The 19,841-nt window shown below is 55.4% G+C and overlaps 7 non-coding genes across 7 annotated transcripts; 5 read left to right on the top strand and 2 right to left on the bottom strand.

Annotated features, from left to right (window-relative positions):
• Positions 1 to 259: 259 nt before the first annotated feature.
• Positions 260 to 331, bottom strand: TRNAP-UGG. The gene has a single exon. It is a non-coding gene; the product is annotated as a tRNA-Pro (tRNA).
• A 1,328-nt stretch (positions 332 to 1,659) lies between these two features.
• Positions 1,660 to 1,732, top strand: TRNAK-CUU. The gene has a single exon. It is a non-coding gene; the product is annotated as a tRNA-Lys (tRNA).
• A 3,668-nt stretch (positions 1,733 to 5,400) lies between these two features.
• TRNAP-CGG lies at positions 5,401 to 5,472 on the top strand. Its single transcript has one exon. It is a non-coding gene; the product is annotated as a tRNA-Pro (tRNA).
• A 6,638-nt stretch (positions 5,473 to 12,110) lies between these two features.
• On the bottom strand, positions 12,111 to 12,183 carry TRNAR-CCU. The gene has a single exon. It is a non-coding gene; the product is annotated as a tRNA-Arg (tRNA).
• A 1,147-nt stretch (positions 12,184 to 13,330) lies between these two features.
• TRNAK-CUU lies at positions 13,331 to 13,403 on the top strand. The gene has a single exon. It is a non-coding gene; the product is annotated as a tRNA-Lys (tRNA).
• Positions 13,404 to 15,882: 2,479 nt separating this feature from the next.
• Positions 15,883 to 15,954, top strand: TRNAP-UGG. Its single transcript has one exon. It is a non-coding gene; the product is annotated as a tRNA-Pro (tRNA).
• A 1,160-nt stretch (positions 15,955 to 17,114) lies between these two features.
• TRNAP-AGG lies at positions 17,115 to 17,186 on the top strand. Its single transcript has one exon. It is a non-coding gene; the product is annotated as a tRNA-Pro (tRNA).
• The last annotated feature ends 2,655 nt before the right edge of the window (positions 17,187 to 19,841 follow it).

Here is a 19,841-nt window from a genome sequence, read left to right as displayed (position 1 = left end):
GACCTTGTTTTCAGACGGGTCCCCCCAAGGGGCCCCCAGTGCTGGGCACAGCAGAGGACACAAGGACAGCCTAAGCAGAGAGTGAGTGCAGGTCCAGGCCTGCTCTGAAGGCTGGAAGGTCTTTTAGTCACTGTCATGTGGAGTGATGGGTCTCTGGGTCCCTGCTCTTTCCTGGCCCTGAGTGGACTTTGGTCCCTTTGTCAGCAACAACCTGACCATCTGGAGAAGGAAAAAAAAAAAAAAACAACAACAGAGACACGGGCTCGTCCGGGATTTGAACCCGGGACCTCTCGCACCCAAAGCGAGAATCATACCCCTAGACCAACGAGCCAAATTGGCCCTGCCCTGTCTTGTTAATTCTGTCCCCTGGCTTCCCCCTCCTTAGGCTGCCGTGGTGTCCCAGATGCCTACCGCAAGGAAAGAGGATTGGGTCACCGTCCAGAGAGCCGTGAGGTTCGACACTGGGGGTCTTAGAGGCTCAGGGGTCAATCCCCCCCCCCCCCCAGTCTCTGTCACCAGGACCTCCCTCCTGCCTTGGACTGTGGCCGGCTCCAGGACCGCGTGGGGGGTTCCCGGGGGGAGGGGACTCAAACCCGAGACTAGGGCCTCCCGCCTCGAACCCCCCAGCCCGGGCCGTGGGCCTCTGGCCAAAGCCAGGTCTCCTCTGTTTGCGGAAAGGGGAACTAGAGTCTGGGGCAGACCCAGAGGCTCTTGTCCTCGGCCAAGCCCGCCCTCTTCTGGGCCCAACCCCCAAAGCCCCCGCGGGACTCTGGGTCTCACGAAGCTCCCCTTTGCCCCGGCGCCGGGCACCGTCCCGCGGACGCATCCCTGGGCTGGACGGACGCGCGGGGCCTCGAGGCGCCGCGCTCATCTTCCCTTCTGGATGGGCGACGATTCTAGAAACCGACCGGAAAGGAAGAAGGTGGCCCGACCCGACCTTGCGCGGGGCCCCCGGGGCGCTGGGGGTCCCCCTCCCGTCCTGCGGCGGGTTCTCTGGGTCTCCCCGTCCACGCCGCGCCGCCAGCCCTAAAGCGAGGTGTGGGACGCGGTGGAGGGTACGCGGCGTGGGGGCAGGGGGAGACGTTGAGAATTTGAAAGAGACCGGTCGGGGATCTGGACCCCGAGCGCTCGCCGGCGCAGCGGACTCATCCTCCAGGGTCATCTTTTCCCACTCAACACCAGTGACCTTGACCTCCACGATCCCTGCTCCCAGTCTGCAAAAGGGTCCCGAGGGACGGAGGGCGGGAGGGCTGGGGGGAGGAGCCTCGGTTCCCATCCCAGAGCTGGGAGGGAAGGAGGCGGGTTGGCACTGCTGAGGCCTGCGTGCTGCCTCCCGGGGCCGAGCGACCGTGGGGTTTCAGGGACTCGGTGCCTGCGTGGCACCGGCTTCCCAGCGCTGCCCGGGCCCCCTGGGCCTCCTTCTGTTTGTCCTTTTGGGTCAGAGTGTCCCCGATCCCTGCCCGCGGCCTTGAATTTCGGGTTCCACCCCCCTTCCTCCCTTGCTGCTTTCAATTCTGAGGTTCTCGGTCAGTTTCGGGCTGGAACAGAGGAATCGTGTCGGAGGCGACACTGGTCACAGGGGCGGGGCTGCGATGAGGGGGAGGCCGTCTTGCCCCAGCGCTGCCTCCCTTTTCCTTTGAAGCAGGCGGCAGGTGCCATGCCCGGCTAGCTCAGTCGGTAGAGCATGAGACTCTTAATCTCAGGGTCGTGGGTTCGAGCCCCACGTTGGGCGTGCATTTTACAAGCCTGGGCGAAGAAAATGAATGCTTTCCCGCCCTTAAGAGTAAGCAGTTATCACAACTCACGTTTCAGGGTCTGACTCTCAGGGGGACCCAAAGACCACATCCTTGTGCTGGATTTGGAGCTGCGGGAAGACTGGACGGGAGAAGGGGACGCATTAGAGTTGCTCAGGCCTCTAGCTCTAGGTCTAGTCCCTTCTAACAGAGATGGTGGACCGAGTTGCTTTTGCATTTTGGGATTTAAATGTGTATCTAGTCCATGGAGACGGGGCAGGAGTAGCATAGCTCAGGGGAGTCATTCCTGCAGTTCCGTGATCTCACGCAGCACCCTCTGAGCATGTTTCCTAACTCTTTTGAGGACACCAGGACTGCCCGGTTGTCTGGACCCCTGGGGTGGATGTGGTCCTCGCATCTGACGCCCTGGACTTTCCCAGAGTGCGTGCCGATGTGAATTCAAGATAAAGGAGTGAGGTCCCTCGCCTCCTGAGCCCGGGCTTCTGAGTTCATGAGAGATCCACGGGCTACAGTTCTCTCCTCCTCCTGATTCCCTTAGAAGAGCCAGGAATTCAATCCTGTGAAAATTGCCTTGAGTCTCACTCACAGACCGAGGGGAGTCCTTCCCAGCCGGGACCAAGGATAAGCGCCTGGCTTTTCCAGGACACTAGGTGGTGGGGATGGGATGGAGAGACGGGGGAGGGGCTGGGGCTATGGAGGCGAGAGTGCCACACCAGCTCTCAGGCTCAGGGTCCTAGAACAGAGCCCACGGGGCGGGGGGCGGGGCGGGGGGGAGGAGGGAACAGGAGTTTTTGCACCCGGGAGGGTCTGTCTGCTTATCCCTAGACTGGGAGAAGAAACCCCGAGCCCTTCCTTTAGCGCAAGTCTTGGAACTTCCTCCTCCGCCCCAGGAGACCCAGTCCCAGGGTAGCTGGTGTCCAAGGTGGCCGCGCAGCTGGGATGTTCAGAGAAGGGAGAGGGGCTTCGCTCAGCAGAAGCTGGATCAGCACGGACAGAACACCTCCGCTCTGCTCCACAGTCCCCGGCGAACTCAGGGGACAGAGCACCGAATCTTGATCCGCTGCCTTTGAAAGAAAGATCAGGGCTCTAGAAGCCAAGTTTGGCCCAGTCCTAACCTCCTCGCCGTTCGGGCGGTGGTCCTTGCCGTGGCACCTGGGCTGTGGACAGCCGGGCGTGTCACTGTGTGCGGGTGTAGCCGATTACCGGCAGGTGGACCCAGAGGGGTCCCACAGGACCAGCCAGCCAAGAGGGTCCTGGGCCTCATGCAGCAGAGAAATCAGGCGTGAGTGGAGAGGAAGTGGGCACAGTTTGTTGAAGACGTACAGACGCGGACAATGTCTAGGAGGCCTGGAAAGGGAACAAGAGTCTCGTGTCTGCTTGGGGCCTGGGGTTTTTGCTGAGGGTGGCGGTTCGGTGCACGTGTCTTCCGAGGCATCCAGAACAGAGAGGGGTTAGGTGTTCGCCGTTAAGTCCCTGCTCTGAGCCAGGGGTCTTGATGAGTCGGTGGTCTTGGAAAACGTTCGGGACGACTCCCGCCCCGTCACTCCTTAGATGTCATCTGTTTTGCTGGAAGACTCCAAAGGAACCATTAATCCCTTGACCTTTACCAGGAGGACATACATCATCTGTGTCCGTGAGGTGTGTGTGAGGCAGGGGTGTGGGACGTAGCGGGAACGGAAGCGGAAAAAGGAGCAACAAAAAAGGCAGTTCTTCACGGGGTCCCTTTAGGTTCTCTGTCTCACGCTACCCAGGCGGCATGCGCAGTCCCTCTAAAATACCCAACGGAGCCGTCCCCGGCCAACGTGTGACCTGTGCAGATGGAGCCTGGCGAGTCTGGCATTTACCTGTGCTTCGTTAGAATGTTACACTCTTCGCCCGAGGAGCGCAAGGTTCGTTAGCGGAACGCAGGACACATACATAGGCATATTTTCTGGGTACTCACTCCTACACAAACTTACGCCCCCCCCCCCCCCCGCCTCTACTTTCGAGGACAAAACTCCCATTCTGATTAGTCATCCGAACCCTAAACAAAAGAAACCCGCTCACCCCCACTTGGGGAGTCAACAGCTTTGCAAAGTATTCCCCACGATCTCCTTATTTGCTGCAAATCAAGTTCCCCTTGTGTGACCGCCTCCCCCCAGCACAGTCTCTACCTGGAACTCACCAAGGAGGAAACTTGCGTGACCCTGTGTCACAGGAGCACATGGGGAATGGAGCTGGGGGGTCGCTTGTGTCCTTGGCCTCTGAGACTTGCAGAGCTAGAGGTCAGTGCCGCCGCCCCTCCCCGTCTCAAATTAGCCAGCCTGGGTATCTGGGCATGTCCTGGGAAGAAAGGACCATCATTCCCTTACCTCTTTTAAAAAGACTGGAGCGGTGAAATGAGGCTGGGCTAGATTTATTCCAGGAATGCAGGGTTGGTTTTTTTTTTTTCTTAATTTTTTTTTCAACGTTTTTTATTTATTTTTGGGACAGAGAGAGACAGAGCATGAACGGGGGAGGGGCAGAGAGAGAGGGAGACACAGAATCTGAAACAGGCTCCGGGCTCTGAGCCGGCAGCCCAGAGCCCGACGCGGGGCTCGAACTCCCGGACCGCGAGATCGTGACCTGGCTGAAGTCGGACGCTTAACTGACTGCGCCACCCAGGCGCCCCGGGTTGGTTTTATGTTCAAGATCGATCGAAGTAGTTACTCATGTTGAGGGAATGACCAAGAACAGTCACGTGGTCTTCAGAAATGTTGGTAAAAACGCCCGGATTCAATTCACGCCTGTATTAATCAGGGTTTCTGGTTTCTGTATTTTATGACGGTTTGACCTCTTGGGGGCCCTGCCGGCTGAGGCGAAGCCCCTCCACCCAGGGCTAGTTCCCAGAGAGAGAAAACAATTTGCCGGCCAACAGGCCTTTCGTAGGCAAACCAGCCAACGCTGCGTCCAAACTCCTACCCACCTCCTCACCCGGCTCTGGCACGACCCCCGCCCTAAGTCACCCGCGGCAGATACCAGACAACGAGGGACAGCCCCTGCGTCCCGCATCTCACTGAATTAGTCAAGCTAGCCGATCGACAACTCTTCCCCCTGCCTTGGTTTGCCTTTCCCACCGAAACGGTTCGCCCCGAACTGCGGGAAGTTCCCCAAGGGGGCCGTCGCCCACCCCGCGGGGCTTAAGGATCAGCAGCGAGAAGCGGGGTCCGCTGCGGGCACTCCCTTCTCCCGCGCCCAGACTGGCTTCCCTGGCGCTGAGCGCATAAAATGGACCGGTCACCTCCTCCTTCGCCTCTTCCTCCTCCTCGACCCCGTCTTACCGGACCAGGCCTACTTGGTGCCGGTCCCCTTCCTCTCGTCTGCCCCCCAGCCAGCCTCCATAGTCCCCACCGCCGTGGCCGCCTGAAGCCTCGGGGTCCCCCGCAGAGCGAGTGCTCTTGCCGCACGGGCCCTCCGGCTCACCCGAGCCCCTCGTCCACCCCTCCCTCACAGTATGCTCCCCACTCCCCCGGGGGCAGGAATCGCCCCCGATCCGGGGGATCAGCCGAGCCGTCCTCCTGGGACGGCGCCGCTCAGCCAGCCTGGGATTGAACCGGGGAGGGGGGGGGGGGTCACGCGCGACGCGAACAGTTGTGTGCGAAGCTCAAGCAGCCTCCTGTGCGTGCGAGGCTCGTTGGTCTAGGGGTATGATTCTCGCTTCGGGTGCGAGAGGTCCCGGGTTCAAATCCCGGACGAGCCCAGGGCGCGCCCCTCTGCTTTCTACCCTTTTACAAGGGGAATATGGAGCTCAGGAAGCGTGTTGCGCTCCGCTCAGGCCCTTCCCGGGGACCTGGCGGGGCTGGGCCGCTCGTGCTCTTGGGGGTTGGGGGGGGAGAGCGGCGGGGCTTCGGGCTGCAGGCTGGGGCGCGGAGGGGGGCGCGGTTGGCCAGTCCACTTGGTGGCCAGCCCAGCTGCTCTCCTCTCTGCCGCCCCCGCAGGACACCTGTTTCCTCCAGCGGGCCCGCCTGAGATGCGCTGACGTGTTTCAAGGAAAGTAAGGGCTCTTACTACGTGTGGCAGTGACATTTTGGATATATTAGGTTACGTAAAACATATTATCTCCATCAATTTTACCTATTTCTTTTCACTTACTGTTGTGCGTTTTCGTGTGCCACTAGAACATTTTAAGTGGCAGGCGTGGCTCGTGTTTGTGGCCGGCAAGAACGCACCACGCTGGGCCAGAGGCATGACTCTCACTGTGGGACGCAGAGGTCCTAGCTCCAAATGCGGATCGACCTCTTGATGGTCAAAAAAAAAAAAAGTTCCCTTCCGGTTTCGGCACCGCAGCCGGGGGTGGCCCTCCCTCCCCGCCTGGGTTCTGGGCCCTGGACGAGACACTCGGCCAGGCAGACGCTGTTTCCCCCATCTGTGAAATGGGAACAGTTCTGATTCAGAACGATTTATTTATTTTTTATTTTTTTATTTAAAAAAAAATTTTTTTTTCAACGTTTATTTATTTTTGGGACAGAGAGAGACAGAGCATGAACGGGGGAGGGGCAGAGAGAGAGGGAGACACAGAATCGGAAACAGGCTCCAGGCTCTGAGCCATCAGCCCAGAGCCCGACGCGGGGCTCGAACTCACGGACCGCGAGATCGTGACCTGGCTGAAGTTGGACGCTTAACCGACTGCGCCACCCAGGCGCCCCAGAACGATTTATTTAAACGATCGTCCTTTCCGCCCCTGGTTCCTAGCGTCCACTTTTTCACAAATCAAGAGTCTGAGTGTATGTGGTTCTAAGACTTGGCTGCTTCGTACCGCGGTCTGTTTACTCTCGTGCCCAACCCAGTTTAGCTTTCATGGGCAAGCCTTGATATCCAGGCGTGTGACTCTCTCAAATATGTTTTGGTGATCCCTGGCCCTTTGCACTTCCACGTGAGTGTGAGAATCAGCTTGTCAGTTTACACAGAAATGGCGATGGGGCATTTGACTGGTACAGCCTTGATTCTGTAGGGCATTTCCAGGTCATTTGACGCCATTACGATATTGAGTCTTTCAACTCATAAACATGGTATGTCCCCTCACTTATTAAGGTCTTCTTTAACTTCTCACAGTAGCGTTTTATATTTTTCTGAGATACGTCTCGCATATCTTCCATTAGAAGTTTTGCTACGTATTTGATGTTGTTGAAACTATCGTAAATGGCATCCCTTTGGATAGAATGTGTGATTTTTTGCAGATATGTATGAAATACAACCAATTTTTACGTATCAGTCTTGGATCCAGTAACATTGTGAAACTCGTGTCATCTCTAATTTACAGAATTTTCTGCATATTCAGGCACGTCATCTGTGAATAATGGCAGTATCACTTAATTACTTCTGATCTTTATTTATACCTTTAAAAACATTTATTTTAATGTTTATTTCCGAGGCAGAGAGAGACAGAGCATGAGTGGGGAAGGGGCAGAGAGACAGAGAGACACAGAATGCTAAGCTGTCAGCACAGAGCCCGATGCGGGGGCTTGAACTCACAAACCCTGAGACCACGACCTGAGCCGAAGCCGGTCCCTCAACCGGCCGAGCCACCCAGGTGCCCCAATGTTTATTTATTTTTGAGAGAGACAGAGAGACAGAATGGGAACAAGGGAGGAGCAGAGAGATAGGGAGACAGAATCCCAAGCAGGCTCCAGGCTCGGTTAAGACTGAACCACCCCGGCGGCCCCCAAATTCTTCTACTGAATGTTTGCCGCCTTTTATTTTAATAGTTACCATTCGACAGCTATTGTCACTGTGTAACAATGCCAAACTTAGTGGCGTGAAAACAATATGTTTTTATACTTATCAATTCTGTGGGTCAGGAATTCAACAGGGAAGGGCAGGCATAACCTGTATCTGTTAAATTGGGGCTTGCCTGGGACGACTTCGTGTCTAACAGCATCTCGAGGCCCCTTACTCACACGGCTGTTATATGAACAGATCAGCTGGGACTGTGGAATGGGACCTCTACACGTGACTTGTGCATGTGGCTTGGCCTTCCTCACAGCGCGGAAACTCCAGGCTAGTTGAATTCTGTCCCTGGCAACTTTGGAACCCCCACAGGCATGTTCTACGGAACAAGATGGAACCTGTCTCTCACCCTCTTTATTTATTTATTTATTTTTAATTTTTTTTTTCAACGTTTATTTATTTTGGGGACAGAGAGAGACAGAGCATGAACGGGGGAGGGGCAGAGAGAGAGGGAGACACAGAATCGGAAACAGGCTCCAGTCTCCGAGCCATCAGCCCAGAGCCCGACGCGGGGCTCGAACTCACGGACCCGTGAGATCGTGACCTGGCTGAAGTCGGACGCCTAACCGACTGCGCCACCCAGGCGCCCCTCACCCTCTTTAAATTTTTAATACTTATTTATTTTTGAGAGAGACAGACAGAATGTGAGTGGGGGAGGGGCAGAGAGCGAGGGAGACAAAGAATCCGAAGCAGGATCCAGGCTCAGAGCTGTCAGCACAGAGCCCGACACGGGGCTTGAACTCACAAACCGTGGGATCCTGACCTGAGCCAGAGTCAGACGCTCAACCGACTGAGCCACCCAGGCGCCCCTCTTTATCACTCATTTTAAGCAGTTTGATTATGATATGCCATGATATAGTTTCCTTCATATTTCTTTTTAAATTATCTATCATCTATCTATCTATCTATCTATCTATCTATCTATCTATCATCTATCTGTTTTATTTGAGAGAGAGAATGAAAGTAGGAGAAAGAGGGACAGAATCCTAAGCAGGCTCCATCATCCACGTGGAAGAGTCTGAGGTAAGGCTGATCCCACGACCCTGGATCATGACCTGAGCAGAAATCAGGAGTCGGTGCTCAACCGACTGAACCACCCAGGAGCTCCTCCTTCAAATTTTCTTATGCCTGAAGTTTGTTCATTTTTTTGGTGGGGGGGGAGTCTGTGGATTTACAGTTTGGGTCAAATTTGGAAATTTTATCATTTTTTCAAATATTTTTCTGTTTCTCCCATTTGCATGTATTCCAACTGTGCACATATCAGTCTCCTCGAAATCGTCCCAAAGCCGCCGATGTTATGTTTCCAGTCTTTCCTTTCTGTGGATTTTATTTTTAATCATCTCTATTGCTATGACTTCAAGTTCACTAATCTTTTCTTTTACAATGTCTAATCTGCCACTAATCTCACCCAGTGTGCTTTTTACCTCAACTGTTGTAGTTAATCTATAGAAGTTAAATTGGCTGTTTTTCTCTGTGTATTCCACATCTCTACATATTCAGTTTTTTCTCTAGCTTCTTAAATATATAAGGGTTTTGGGGGCGCCTGGGTGGCGCAGTCGGTTAAGCGTCCGACTTCAGCCAGGTCACAATCTCGCGGTCCGTGAGTTCGAGCCCCGCGTCAGGCTCTGGGCTGATGGCTCGGAGCCTGGAGCCTGTTTCCGATTCTGTGTCTCCCTCTCTCTCTGCCCCTCCCCCGTTCATGCTCTGTCTCTCTCTGTCCCCAAAATAAATAAACGTTGAAAAAAAATTAAAAAAAAATATATAAGGGTTTTAATATCCTTGTCTACCAATGCTATTATCTGCTTCATGTCTGAGTCACTATTAATTATTTTCTTCTGACTATGGGTATATTTTCCTGCTTCTTTTCATGTCTGCTAATTTTTAATTGAATGCCAGATGTTTACAATCTTATTCTGGGGGGTGCTGGATACTTTTGTATTCCTATACACATTCTTGGACATTTTTCTAGGATGTGTGGTTAAATTTCTTGGAAACAGTTTTATTTTGGGGCGGTCTTGCTTTTATATACTTATTTTTAAAGATTTTATTTTTTTAGGCACACCACACCCAACATGGAGTTTGAACTCATGACCCCGAGATCAAGAGTCCCATGCTCCATGGACTGAGCCAGCCAAGCACCCCCGGGGTTTTGCTTTTACAGTTAGGTAGATGGAATCTGACTTGGCCCACGAGGGGGTTTTTCTTTACAGCTAGTATCATGGTACTTCATAGTCCCTGCAGGGATGAAAACCACAGCAAGCAGGGGTCCAGACACTCAGTGTTGGGTCCACAGAGGGCAGGTGTCCTCAACACCCATAAACACAATTGGTCCCCTGGTTAGGCTTTGCTAAGGGCTAAGTATTGGGTTTGAGTCTGACTCCGGGACTTTGCTTTCCCGGAGGGCTTGAGGTTCCTCCTGGACCTGGAGAACCACGGAAAGTTCCCAGTGTTGGCTAGCTTACTTGGCAAAGCACAGAGCCCTCTCCCAGTCTGGATTGGGAGCTCCAGTCTGGCCTTGGTCCTGGGCTCATTAGCCACAGCCCGTTCCATTTCCCCCAACCTCAGAAAGGTCCCCCTGTCTCAGAAAGGGTTCTCAGTTCCAGGCAGCTGCACAAAGATCTGCAGTGTCAACGCTGGGCCCATTTATTGCCGGGAATGCTAGGGAATCGCCGAGAAAATCAGCCAATGGCAGAAGCCACACTCACCGCGCCCCCGCCCCCCAGCTCCTCTCCGGATTTATTTGACGTGAGGACCTAATTGACAGCCAGCAAGAGCGGTGCTCCCTATCTTCAGGGAGGATGCAAAATCCTGCCAGCTTTCGTGACACTGCCGGGCCGGTGCGGTCCCCCTCGTGTACCCTCTCCCGGGTCAGATTTCTCAAAATGTAGGCTTTGTTCAGGATAAAATGAACCAAGGGCAGAGGCCCACGTGAACTTTTCTGGCCTCAGCCAGCTGTGAGGGTCTTGGCGGTGTGGAGGGGAAAGCAGAAGGCCCTCTCTAGCCCGGGGCACGCGCAGGAGGGGGATCCAGTCGGTCACAGAAGCACCAAATGTAAGGTGTCAGCATCCGCAGTGGGGGGAGGGGGGCTGATCAACTTTAACGTCGGCTGATCAGCAGCACCGTCCCTGCAAATCTGATGTCCAAGGTGGGGCTCAGTTCTACAGTCTTGAAACTAAGGGTTTTACTGAGCCTAGCCAGGAAACTTCAGCAGCCTCCCCGTACCCCCAGCCCCAGTCCATCAGAGGACTTCGGGAGCCGCCAAAATGTCCAGGTTGAGTCAGGCCCTGAGTGGGGCGTGGCCCGTCCTGGGATCTACCCCTCCAGGCACAGAGCGCACTCTGTGCAGCCTTAAAGGTCTGGGTTTACGGACAGGTGGCTCTAGGACCTCCTATCCGGCACCTCCCCCACGCCCATCATCGCCGACAAGGGATAAGGAAATCGGCCACCCGCGGCTGGTGCGGACAGAGATGCGCGGAGCCTGGCCTGGAGCTGCCGGGAAGTCCGGTGAGGGGGGCGAACAGGGTTGGAGCACGTGCTGACATTCGGGCGGTGGACTCGGATCCACTTCATGGATGGGCTCTGTGGCTGCTTTGTGGCCACCTCGGTCCCCAGGCCCGAGGTGAAGAAAAGACGAAGGCTCTCCCACTCTCACACTTGATTTAAATAAGTCATATTAACTGGACGTTAAGTGTGAGTTCCAGCCTTCTGATTTCTCTCAGGATGACTCACTCCAGGCTTCTTTTGAAATATCAAAATATCAAATATCATTTTCCCCTCTTGCTCCCTGCCACCGTCGGGGTCCTGCCCTGCCGTGGACATCTGCGTCTTCAGGACCTCGGCATCCACGGCCCCACCCCACCCCATCGGTGAGATTTAGGGACACAGCTCCGCTAGGGGACGCTAGAGCCTGGTCCTGCTCCAACAGGCAAGGCCGTTGGAAGAAGAACACTCCCCCCCCCCCCCCCCCCCGGGGCAGGTTGTCATGTTTCTCCAGGAAGAGAGCCCCTGCCTCCGGGGGTGGATCCCCCTCCTCCAGGAATTGTGGGGTTTGGGGGAAGAGAGACTAGGATTCTGCTCTTGGGATTGTTATTCCCGGACCCGGAGGGTTCAGTATTTGAAGGTATGTGTGATCGTTCTCTTCTAGATGTTTCTGTCTTTTTTTGCACGTGGGTCCAGATTGGGACGATATGCCAGGTATGGTCCATGGGACTTTCTCAGCTCTCCATTCCCCCCAACCCCTGCCAAAAGCTAAGAAGAGCCACCCCGCACACAGATTCCAGGGATCAGGACCACCCTCACCCCCTTACCAGGAAAGCTAGAGGAATTTAACCAAAGGGCTAATAGGTGGTGGCCCAGAAAAAGTTCTGCCCTCAGCCCCACCCATCAGCACCCAAACCAGCTGAGCGCAGGTGTGCTTTCCGCTCTGTGAGACACCCCTCACCCGCCCCCCCAGCTAGCTCCAGTCCCTTCTTTCCTCACCTTCACGGGTATTAAAGAAAACACCCGTGCCCCGACCTCGGGGTCCTAGGAGGCGCCGCTCCCAGGGGTGGCTGACAACAGTCTGGCCACAGAAACCACCCCAGCGCAGGAATGTCAAAAACACGACCACCTTACCCCGGGTGGGACTCGAACCCACAATCCCTGGCTTAGGAGGCCAGTGCCTTCTCCATTAGGCCACCGGGGCGTGCCCCTGGGGCGCAGGCTCCGTGGCCAGCACCGCCCCCTTCCTCACTCCCCGCGGGCGCGCGGGCACCTCCACGGGTCTCTGAACGCCGGGCTTCGGGCAGCATCGGCGCGCGAGACCCGTGGAGGTGCCCGCGCGCCGATGCTGCCGGAGGCCCCGCGTTCAGGGCGACGTCTGTCCCCCGCATGTTGCTGCGCGGCTTCTTAGTTTCGGGCCGCGAGCGGGCGGGGAGTCCTGGCATCACCCCGTCCCGTCGGGTCCCGGTGCCGCCCCCGCTCCGCAGCCGCCCGAGTCCCCGCCGCGCCTCGCGGGGGCGAAGGTGGGGGCCGGGCGGCCGAGGGAAGCGTCCCCGCGCGTGCGTCTCGGGAATGGACCGCAGAGGCCCGAGCCGAATCCCCCCTCCCCTTTGTGGTATCGGGGGACACTTGGGGGGACCATCCCTCGGGTCCCTTCTCCTGCGGCGAGGTGGGCGATCAGAGTCCCTAAGGGCCCGACCCGTCGTCTTCGTTCTTTGGTTTGAGGTACGGTGCTGGTTTGGGGGACGAGCGGCCCTGCGCCGGAGCCTTGGGCGTCCCCGAGTGTCCAGATTCTGCTGGTTCCGGGGGGTGGGGAGGGGAGGGCAAGAAGGTGTCTCGCCTTTCTAGTGCGAGCACAGATAGGGACAGGTGGTGGCTGCGGTTTTCTCCTGCTGGGGAGAAGTGTCCCTCACTCCGCGTCGTGCAGAGGGACCCCGCTGGGAAGGACCCTGGGACCTGAGGACAAGGAACGAGGTGGGGCGAGAGCCGGGACCCTCCGCACTCGCACTCGGACCCGCGCAGGCCCCTGTCCTCCCACAACGCCCTCGGGACTCGGACCCGAGACCCTGCTGCCGGAGAGGCGGCCGCAGCTCCCCCGGGTTCTGGGCGCCGTGCCTGCGGACTCCGGGAGCCCAGATCCCAAGCCTTGCCACCTGAGGTCGCAGGAGGTGGCTCGTTTCCTTCACCGCGGGGGCGTCAGCGGGTCGTTTCACGTTCAAAGATTGGGACCTCGTCCCCAGTCCTGGAGGGGCGGCTCCTCCGTTTCGCCCCGCCGCACCCCCAGAACCTCTGCAGCCAAGTCACCGGAGGCTTCAATACAAAGGACAGAGCGCCCAGGGTGTGTGCCTGTCGCCCGGCTAGCTCAGTCGGTAGAGCATGAGACTCTTAATCTCAGGGTCGTGGGTTCGAGCCCCACGTTGGGCGGGTGTACCCTTTGGGCTTCAGCAGGCTTTTCAACAACTCCTAATCCCCACCCTGAGATCTTCCTGAGAAAAGAAACCTCTGGTTGCTCATTCTATGACAAGAGCATGCGGTTCGTGGGTGTAACCTTTACCCTCAAGGGAGACATTCTGAGGCACTTTATCTTTAGAGTTTTATTTTTTAGGGGCGGTGGTGGCTTAAGCCTAGAAAGGCAGAGCCAAGTCTACAGGGGCAGGTCCCTATAGGTGGGGTCTAGGTCCTTTCCCCTACGGACTGGGTCCCCCTGCCTCACTCACAGGCGTGAGTCGGCTTTGGGTCAGTCAGGATCAGTCCGTGGGGCCTTCTCCACCCCTCATCCCAGATGACTCTCACATCCTCCACCTTCTCCAGGGGTGGGTGATGAGGTTGTCAGACCGCAGGGTAGGCCCAGATGGGGGTAGTGGAGGGGGAAGCATCAGATCTGTGCACCTGGGAACCCAGAACAAGAGATGATCTGTCTCCAGAGAAGGGGAGTGGGCACGGGGTCAGGCAGGAAGGGAACACCCATCCCGGAGGCCTCCACAGTGTGGGAACTAGGTGAAGGGGCCGAGGATCCTCCCTGGTCCCCCTGCTTACGGTTCTGCTTCCTTTCAGACTCTACTCTTCTCCCCATTCAGTCTGCTGTCCTTGAGGAGGATGAGGTGAGGCTCTTATCCCAGGGACATGGCCTGAAGTCCACCGTGGGCCCACCTTTTCTAGCCCTACACCTGTGGGTGTAAGTGAGGCCTTCACCTAGACATTGGGGGCTCCCAGCTTGAACAAATCTTACCATCTATCTGTTGTGAGGCTCAGACCAACCTGGAACCCATAAAAGAGAATAACCCAGATGATACGCCAAGATGTGGCCTCCTGGCACTTTCCAGACACATTCGATTCAGACCCCCAGGAGTGAGATGCCTCCCCTGCCCTCAGTAGCCCTTTGGGACACCCTGGCCCTGCAGGGATGGACAGAGAAAGCCAGGAGCCCAGGTGGTGGTGAAGACAGCAGAGGGAATGAGGAGCAGACACGTTTAAAATTAAACCTGACCCCAGTGACAGGGGCCAATTTCTGGGGCTTTCTGCTCTCCCCACCCAATTGCAGGTGGCTCTACTCCCTCTGTGCCTGCCTTCCTTACTCGAGCCTGGCAGTGCTTCCCTGCAGGGACCCCTCCCAGTGTCTCTGAGACCCTATTCACAGCCCTCCTGCCGCTGGGAAACTGTTAGCAGGTTGGTACTCACTGTACCCCCAGCCTCAGCCTCAGGGGAACTCTGTGCTTTCTGGAGAGATCCTGTGTGTGTGTGTGGGGGGGGGGGATTTTCCTTGGCTTGTGGGCTGGGGCCTTGAGCCTTCCCCTAGATGTGAAACGTGCAGAACACACATTCTGGGCAGTTCTTTTAGGGCTGCAGGAGAGCTACAGGACTAGACTCCACTATTTTCCATCTGGGCCCCACAGATCTGGGCCCCCAAAACCCAGCCTCTCAAGGACCTCAGTTTATCCAGCTGTGAAGTGGGGATAATCCCAGCTCATGACTCAAAGATTTGTTTGGGATATTAACTTACTTAACTTTTTGTTTGTTTGTTTTTGTAAAGTATTTAGAACACTGCCCTGAGACATTAACTCCTGTCCCAGCTTCAAGTTTGCTTGCCGGCCCCGGTCCTCCTTCCTGACTGAACCGGGCAACTCCCGGCTGGTGGAAGCCCAGGTTTTCTCTCTGAGGCCCCTCTTAGTTCCTCCTTTCCTGCGTCTTCTGCTTTCCCATTTCACACTCCTCCGGACCCCTTTGGGCAGGAACCTGAACAGTCTCTTGTCCCAAATTGGCAGACCCTGGCTCTGCCCCACTCCCTGCGAAGGAGCCGGATCTCAAAGCCCGAACTCAGTGTCAGAGTTCAGCAAAGTATTTCAAGGGAATGAGGAATCGAGGGGTCAGGCCTGTTTTCCCGCCCCTGAGAAGGGGCGCCAACGATCAGTAGTTTGTGACTTCCAGTATCTGTTCCGTCTTCCCCCGCCCACTCCCGTCCGCGGCCAATGTAGAGCGCTCCAGCCCAGGAAGACAGGCGCCGCGGATTGGAGGCAGAGCATCGGTCCCGGTTTGCGACCAACTGCGGGTGAGCTGTGTCCCTCGCAGTCCACCCTGGGCACAGCTGCAGTTCTCTTTCCTTCGCCGGATGCAAGCCTGGGCGGGAGACGAGCCCTGCCCTGCGCGCTGCCGCGATCAGCTGCGTAGCTGGGAAGCGGTGGGCTGGGGAGCGGCCGCGGTTCGGTCTTCCTGCCGCTGGGGCCGCTCGTGGACCGTTGATGAGCCTAGAACTAACCCTCGGTCCGAAATCTGACAGAGGCTGCGAACCCGCGAACCCACGGGGCCGGCTTCACAGGTGCACGCGCTGACAACTGAGCTATCGGGGTGATTTCAGCGCTTCCGCGTGCGTCGGCGGCAGAAGAAGGAGGAAGAGACGCGTCGTGGTGGCTCGTTGGTCTAGGGGTATGATTCTCGCTTTGGGTGCGAGAGGTCCCGGGTTCAAATCCCGGACGAGCCCCCCTCCGTTTTCCCGTCCGCGTTTTCAGCGGAGACGGCACCCACCAACCAGGCGGAGGCTCCCGATGGCACAGCCCGCGTGGGACCTAGGGCACCGTGAGTCGTGAGACGCCCCCGTGGTCTGTATCTCCCGTGGCTGGGAATCCGCGGCACCGAGGTTAAAGGAGACCGCTCCGGGAAGTAAGAGGAGGTTATCTAAAGTAAGGCAAAGTGCATCGTTGGTTCTTCTGGGGGTACAGATGATCTCCGCTGGAGTCTCAGGTGAGTCCTACCCTTAACTTGATTTTTTTTGAGGGGGGTGGGAGGGAGGAGGGGAGAGAGGGAGCGACACCCCGGATTCCGTGGGCAGAATTTCATTCCCCCGGGCTTGCCCAGATGAGAGCTCAAGGAAATGCGCGCCATGGATGGGGAGGGGTGGTGGTTAGGTGGTCAGACAGCACAAAGCGAACCCGCTAGCCCACATCTGCCGGGTCCTCGGGGGATGGGTCGCGCCTGGACACGGGGAGGGACACAGAGACAGCAGAGTGCCGGGAACCCGACCCCCGATCCCTGGACGCAGTCCTTCTGCCCCAAGGGCAGTGTCCTCATCCTCCCCACCACCTGAGGACCTGAAGACCCTCCTCCCGCCCGTGCTGAGCCGGGGAGGGCATCCCTGAGCCGCCCCGGTGCGGGTCTGGTTGATGGTCTGATCCACCCCCCTCCAGGGGCCAGCCCCTCCGGGCCGAGGTCACCCTAGGGCAGGAAGGTCGCTGGCCGCCTGGTTTAGTCAGCTTCGTGGGTTGTAGGCTCCACGTCGGAAACTCGATGTCGTGGTTTGATCTTGCCAGGGGCGGGAGAGGGGAGAGCAGCCGGGAGGAGCTCCTGCAGAGTGACCGCAGGGCGGCGCGGGGACGCACGGACCCCCTGCCCGGCTGGCCGCCCTTGCGCATCAGGGGCGGAGCGCGGAGCGGAATCGGCGAGGCCACCTTTTTGGGGGCACGCAGGAACCGCTCCCCACTTTGTGGGCGCAGGGAGTGTTAGGTTCCCTCCACGGCCGTGGATCCCAACCTCTAGCCCTTCTCCACGGATCTGAAACCGATTCCCCTCCCCGCGCTGCTCCGCCGTTCCCGCCCTGGACGCCCTATCGGTCACAAAGAGGAGATTGGACACGAGCTGCAGCAGGGCTCGTTGGTCTAGGGGTATGATTCTCGCTTAGGGTGCGAGAGGTCCCGGGTTCAAATCCCGGACGAGCCCTTCTTTTTGTCTCCCCGTGGATCGGAGAGCTGGCCCGAGACCCCCACCCCCACCCCCGAGCCAGGCTCCACCGGGGGAGGGAAGCTTAAAAAGGCCTCAAGCTGGCTCAGTGCCGCCCACCGCTGCCTTTAAAATTTAATTGGGGCCCAGTCGCCAAAGCGTTGATAGAGCCACGTCTCTAAATGCTGCTTTGTCGGTCGGAGTTGGAGGCACCGGGGTGGGAGAAAGATGTCCTTCCGGTGCACCAGGACGCCTTTGGCGCGGCAAGGCGGGGCCCCCAGCGCGGTCCCGGGCTCAGGAGTGTGGGAGCTTGAGGACTAGCCATGGACTTCTGGTTTTTGCAGCGTGGCGGGAGGGACCCCCAGACGCCGAGCCCTTCCCCCCCCCCCATGGGCGTGGCCTCCTGGGGCTCTCCCCGCAGCCCCTGCCCTGGTCCCTGCCTTGGTCGGGTCCCCTCCCCCTTTTCTGCAGCTCCGGCTGTGTGTGGATGGGGGTCGCCTTCGCCGCGTGAGAAACCGACCGGGTCCTGCCAACACGACGAAGCTTGAAAACCTAAGCATTTGAAGAATAGTGGGTCTCATAGTCTGAGACCGTGAACTCGTTGCCCCACTAGCTAAAAGGTCAAACAGATGTTAACACTTTAAAACTGTATTAGAGAATAATATGTTGCACGTGCGACTAAGCCCGACCGACCACGTTCAAGAGCTCTACAAGGGTGGACGCAGTTCTGCAGAACCTTGAGGCGGGGATGGCTCCAGGTGCCAAATTCCTATAAAACACTCCCTCAGGGGGGAAGGCACCTTTCCTCCCAGTACCGGAAACTGAAAGGAAAGTGGGACTCAGGGGACAGGGATGAACTCCTCCAGCCTTTCCCTGCTCGTCGTCGGGCTCCGGGGCCCAGGGAAAGCACTTCTGTGGAGTTGCAAGTTCCCAGCAGATGCCTTCAGCATGTGTGGAAACAAGAGTGCCATGGTGTGCCAGGACCTTCTGCCTCTTAGAGGATCTGAAGGATGTTACACCGGAGAGGAGGAAGCAAAAGAACATGGTGGTGGAGAGGACCATGGTGTTGGACAACTGTTGGTCTTCCTTTTTGTTGAGGATGGTGAGTTTGAGAGCGCACTATGAACCAAGGATCATGAACAATCCAATTCTGTGTACTTGAGGACCGATTGGGGAAAAAAACCCAAAACCCTCAAGGAGAAGATTTAATTTAAAGTGACCCATGAATGGTAAGTCCTTGAGCCCCTGGCAGAAATCAACAACAATTTTCTGTGCAGACACACTTTTATTCTAGGTCTCACAGAATTCCATATATCAAGAAATTTACAAGGGAAATGGGCAACTCACAAAACAAACAAGAACAACAAGGAAATAAGGCACCATGAGCAACAACCAGTGAACAACAAGCAAGGGAAATAAAATTGCCAAGATTTCAGATGCTAAGATTGTAAGACACAGATCATAATACAACTAATCTTACTATGCATAAACTAATGGAAGACTAATTAAAATATCTTTGAGAACAGAAGCTATGTAAAATGCTCTAGAAGATTGAAAAAGATGTAAATTCCTCTAAAAATAAAAATACACAAAAAGTGAAACAAAATTCAATAGATGTATCTAACAGCTTAAAAAGGTGCAGAAATAGTAAATGAAAAATAGGTCAAAATATATACCACAAAACCCCAAAAAATCCCAATATGATTACAGATTAAGCAACGCACCTTAGAAGTTCCATGATTAAAGAACAAATTACAAAGAAAGTTCGAAGAAATACATACTTTGAAATAAATGATGGTGAAAATACTGTATACCAAAACCTGTAAGACCTAGCTAAAGCAGTAGTTGATAGTCTTAGATGCATATAATAGAAAAGAAAGGTTGAATAGTAATGTCAAGAAGTTAGAAAAAGAACAGCAAAAATAAACCCAAAGAAGTTAGAACAAGGGAAAAAATAATAAGATAGGAAATCAGTGAACTAGAAAACAAGCATACTATAGAGATTAATGACAAATCCTCAAGCAGATCTTGAAAAAAAAAGTTATTGATAAAACTTTGCAAAAACTGATTACAAAATAAAGGAAGAAGACATACAACCCATATCAGGGATAAGAATGACTTCACAGTCATTACATAACTTAAAAGCATATGCTAAACAGCTTTGTGAAAACTTAGAAAAATACATAATTCTTTGAATTAAAAAGCATGCCTTGTGCCTGAGTGGCTCAGTCAATTAAAGCATCTGACTCTTGATTCAGCTGAGGTCTTGATCTCAGGGTTGTGAGTTCAAACCCCGTGTTGGGCTCTGCGCTGGGCAGAAAGCCTTCTTAAAAAACAAACAAACAACAACAACAAACATGCCTCAATGGGATCAAAATGGAATAAAAATGTAAATGACCTTTAAATTAATAAAGAAAATGAATCAATGGTCAAAAATTATCCTCCAAAGAAAATTATTGACTCAGATGGCTTCAGTGGGGGCATGCTACCAAACATTCAAGAAACTAAATTTTAATCTCACACAAAATCTTTCACAGAGTAGAAGACGGAATCCCACAACACATTTTACGAGGCCAGCACAACTCTGATACGAAAACTAAACAGCACGAAAAAGAATTTTAAAAGCACATAATCTATAATCTCATGGAAATGGAT

Source organism: Prionailurus bengalensis, chromosome E3, assembly GCF_016509475.1.
Source record: "Prionailurus bengalensis isolate Pbe53 chromosome E3, Fcat_Pben_1.1_paternal_pri, whole genome shotgun sequence".
NCBI lineage: Eukaryota > Metazoa > Chordata > Mammalia > Carnivora > Felidae > Prionailurus > Prionailurus bengalensis.
Note: the sequence above shows the minus strand (reverse complement) of the source record. Positions and strands in the feature narration are given on the sequence as shown.